Here is a 4,590-nt window from a genome sequence, read left to right as displayed (position 1 = left end):
ACTCATCATAATTTTTGACCCTTGAGAAAACATTCCTAATTTAAGATAACTTGAACTCTAATCTTTCCCCTTTTGTAGAGTTCATCATGTTTCGTCCTGGCGCCGATCGTAGCCTTTGTCTTTATCTGCCAGCGCTGGCTGAAGAAAGCCGATCTCAGTGCTGCATTCGAATCAGCTGATCCTGATCCGCACCCAATTGATTCCCTGCTGACATGATCTTGGGAGCTTTCGAGACCCTGTGACTCTTCTTCCAAAACAATGCCTCCGCGCGTTGCCATGGAGACTTATAATATTATAGGAGTTTGCGGCAATAGTTCAATTGGATCAAGAAATTTAAGCAGATCCGAAGTGAAATTAGTGGGCAATTTTAACCATTTCTTGTAAAGATGTCGAACCCTATACCAACGGTGGCAAAGCAGAAAGAAAAACATAGTGCAATGAGGATTAAATGTAGATATATGAATGCTAAGGTGATGTATATGTGCGGCATCTAACATAAATTTACTCATTAGAATCAAATGATCAAATACCATATACATATAGAAATCTGAAGTAGTTAAGACGCACTCCAAATAAAATATTGAAACTCCATACTAATGAAATCCACTGACCTTTTTTTATTCAGAAAGTAATACCCTAAAGCGGTGACCTGCAGTTCCAGGAGCATGTAGAAAGAGAGTGTGTACGCTAGTTCCGGTGATTAGGCGTGGAATAGCGGTATACACGTAGCTATTCATTTCTGAACGTATAATACCGCATCCGACCTGGTTCAGCTGCGGGACCGGAACTAAAATAAAAACAAAGCTCCATGTGTGCGGTTCTTGCTTCTCTCGACTTCTCGAGTCGTCGCCATATCCTCCCCACCGCTGCCATCCCAGAGTGCTGCTGCATGCTGCCGGCGCTGCCTCTTTGCTCCTACTGCCGCTGCCCTTCCGCTCCTCGGATCTACTCCCTCCGTCCTAATTTATCTGTCGTTTTCGGTGTCCGTGCCATAACTTTGACTTAATTTGTACAAAATATGTGCAACATTTGTGTCTCCAAATAAATTTGTTAAAAAACTAGATTCAAAGATCTTTCCAATGTTGCTAATTATGTATCATAAATAATAATATTTTGTAATATATATTTTGTTAAAGTTGTTTCTCGGGAAGCGAGAACGACAGATATTCTGGGACGGAGAGAGTATGCGTCTCCCGCATGCGTCGCCACCTGCGACCTCGCCATGGTCTTCTCAATCGCCCACCGCATGGCCGATGTAGACATCAGCACCTTGCCGTACCTCCGCACCTGTGGCATAGCTCGCTTCACGGAGGTCGCCGCTACCATTCGCCTGTGGGAGGCCGGGGGAGGCCACAATCGTCATCTGCCAAGGGAGGCTTTGCGCCCCAGCCGCCCGTTTCTCTATAGCCCCCTTTGGCACGGCTCATCCAAAACGGCTTCACCGGTGAAGCCAAAACCGGTGAAGCCAGAAAAACTAGCTTTTCCTGGCTTCTAGTTCATTTTAACCCCGGCTTACAAAACGGCTTCACGCTATAGTGCCTCGATTTGCGCAAAATAGATGAAGCCGAAGCCGACATAAACCATACCAAAGAAGCCCTATATATTAAGCCAGTTTGGCTCGGCCGCTCCTCAGAGTGGCCACCTTAGCGGAATTAATAACTGCCGTCTGATTTGCATCTAGTGGTTCTGGTTTACCCCACATTTTCTCTACTGTACAGGCCCACGCCTCAGCAAATGAATGGCCATAGAAAATTAACGCTCCATCCCGTCCAGTCTCTCTCCAGGCCACGGCATCGCTCGTCTCCTCCGTTCCTCCGCCGCTCTCTTGGCTCCGTCGCTCCACCCTCTTCCTTCCTCCGCCTCGCCTCTCCCAGCGCCGACGCCGCCCCCCTCCCCTTCACCTGCGTCGGCGCTGCGCCCTCTCCAGCACCGTGGCTCCGCCGCTCCTGTGCCTCCGGAAGGCCCCCGGTGTGCCGCAAACCCTAGGGAGGCCCTCCGCGCACCAAACTGGCACGGCACGGCCGGACCTGCTGACGGGACGGCCGCCGGCGCGGCGCAGCGGCATGGGTGCCCCCCTGGCGCGGCCGGCTTCCGCCGCGGCACCATCGCCACGAGCCGCCCCCGGTACAGGCAGCCTCCGTCGTCGTTGCAGTTGACGCTAGTGAACCCCGCCGCCGTCGTCACGCCAGATCCATGTTTTCGTCGAGGTTTGCCGTTTCCGCCTGATTCACAATGTACGGTTCCTTGTTTTGTTCGATTGGAAATTTTTCATGTACAAGATGCATGCCGAGTTTCCTTATATAGAGAGTGCTGATGGCGACGGCCTACATTAAGGTTGCATCTCCCAGGGTTGTTTGCAATATTAACTTTGTTTTCTGCTAATAGGATTGGTTTACAACGTTTTGCTTACGGAGGGCACGCAAAAGAAAAGGAAGAAGGCGAATGTTTCAAGTTTATTGATATTTCCCATGCTTAGTATTTTATTTCAGTGTCTGCAAAATTGGCTTCTGTTCTTTGTTAACTGACTTTGGTTTACTACGTGCTAATTAGTTGGTTTCCATGGTTTAGTTTGTGATTTATAGCGCGTTCGTCTGCTGCATACTGTTGCATGTGCTCTTTGCTAATTACACTTTGTTTGGTAGGTGCTGCTTGGTTACCTTCCATATTTTTGTTTTTCGTTTACAATATATTTGTGTGCTTGTCTTCTTAGGTTTCATGTTTCCAGTGTTGGAGCGTGCTACTAGGTGCTAATTAATTTGTTTTCAGATTTTTTTGTTTGTGGTTTATAGCGCATTTGTCCGCTGGCGTAGGCCTCTGCTCTATGCTAATTAGATCGGGTTTAGTAGGTGCTGCTTAGTTAGCTTAATTTCTTTTTTTTTCCATTTACAGTGTATTGGTATGCTTTTCTTCTTAGATTTCCTGTTTGCGGCATTTGAGGGTGCTACCACGTGCTGATTAGTTTGTTTCCATATTTTAATTTGTCGTTTGTAGCTCATTTCTCCGCTGGCATCTGATCTTTTGCTAATTAGATTGGGTTTGGGAGCGCTGCGGCATTACCTTTCAGATTTTTGTTTTACATTTACAGTATATTTCTATTCTTGTCTTTTTAGGTTTCCTCTGTCGTTCAACGGTGCCGCTTGCTGCGTGTATATGTTTACATCCATAAATTTCTGTTGTGCCAACTCTGTGACTGCCCGACGCTTATACTTCAGTAGAAAACAAAATTAACATCTATGCCTTCCTACGTCCAGGTTGAAGACAAGCACAACCATAATTTGTCGGTCTCTTTGTCATTCTGCTGATTGTGCGGAGCCTGTCTTGACAATCGTTCACATATGTTGTTGCTATGGACAGTCAATTTCCTTTTAAAACAACCTCTATCATAGTTTGTTACAGATATATCTTTTCGTGGGTTCATGTCTTTCGCATCTGTTTAGCTGTTGGTTGCTTCCGAGGGACTAATTAGTGTGTTGGTTTTTTTTAATAGTTCTGCTAATACATATGATTTCTTCCTTCTGCTTTCTTAAGGTAAGTCGATTGTGCTCTTGCTCTTATCTGTTTTTTTTTTTTTTGCTCTATACTGCAGCCTTGATTGTGCTTCTACTTTTCTCAGTTTTCTGTTCTCTGTGTTACAGCCTCTTCTACTTTTCTCAGTTTTCTATTCTCTATGTTACAGCCTCAATCTATGGCTGTAAAATTATTCCCTGGATTCACATTTTTACGGTTATTCACATAAACATCGCGCCTTGATTGTGCTTCTACCTTTCATCATTGATTAGTTCTCTTTTTTTCTTTACGTCTTTCCTTTGTTGATTAGTTCTAATCTAGCTATTAACCTAAGCTCTGGTCACGGTTTCTCGTCCTCCACATGGCCCTTCAATTTCCTATTTTTTCCCCTGTCCGCATAGGAGCAGCAATAAGAGTTCCTATGATTAGATTTGGCTGTGATGCTTCAATTCCATGTGAGATTGTTTTCCGTACATGTTCAGTGATTCATCATATGCAGGTAGGTTTCCCATTTGCCAATTGTTGTTGCTTTCTCCGGTACACGCAGGTTCTTTCCAGATCTAACTATGCTATTTATACAGTTCATATCAGCCTTCAATCTGTTAGAACGTCCCTTCCTAATTACTATGGGTGACCATGTTTATTTGGTACATGTTAGATGTCCTTGTCGTTCATTCTTAGTCAACCTTCAGTCTGATATGTACCTTTTTTTACACTGCTACCATATCACTATCACATTACTACAACCATATCTGTGAGGTAACTGTTTACACCAAAATTTGGAGAGCAGAATGTGGGAATTCGAAGGCTTCCAAAATTGTGCCCATCAAGGAATCGATTGCATGAAGATCGGCATCAGCTGATTCAGATACAACTATGAAATCGGATCTCTTTGGATGACGTCAGCAGATAGCGATAATGAGCTGTGGTTGGCACCAGGGAATTGCATATCAGACTCTACAAAAAGGGAAAGATTAGGGTCCAAGTTATCTTAAATTAGAGATGTTTTCTTCTATGCCAAAGTTTGTAACAAGTCGTGCTCGAGTAGGATTCATGTTTAGGCTTCGGGTATAAATATCAGAC

General features: G+C 44.7%; 1 long non-coding RNA gene across 1 annotated transcript; it reads left to right on the top strand.

Annotated features, from left to right (window-relative positions):
* Nucleotides 1-1,746: 1,746 nt before the first annotated feature.
* LOC136530554 (uncharacterized) lies at nt 1,747-4,590 on the top strand. The gene is made up of 2 exons (XR_010777806.1): nt 1,747-2,234; nt 2,386-4,590. It is a non-coding gene; the product is annotated as an uncharacterized lncRNA (long non-coding RNA).

Source organism: Miscanthus floridulus, unplaced genomic scaffold, assembly GCF_019320115.1.
Source record: "Miscanthus floridulus cultivar M001 unplaced genomic scaffold, ASM1932011v1 fs_155_2_3, whole genome shotgun sequence".
In the NCBI taxonomy this organism is placed as follows: Eukaryota; Viridiplantae; Streptophyta; class Magnoliopsida; order Poales; family Poaceae; genus Miscanthus; species Miscanthus floridulus.
The sequence above is the reverse complement of the archived record's forward strand: the minus strand, read 5'-3'. Positions and strand labels throughout refer to the sequence as shown.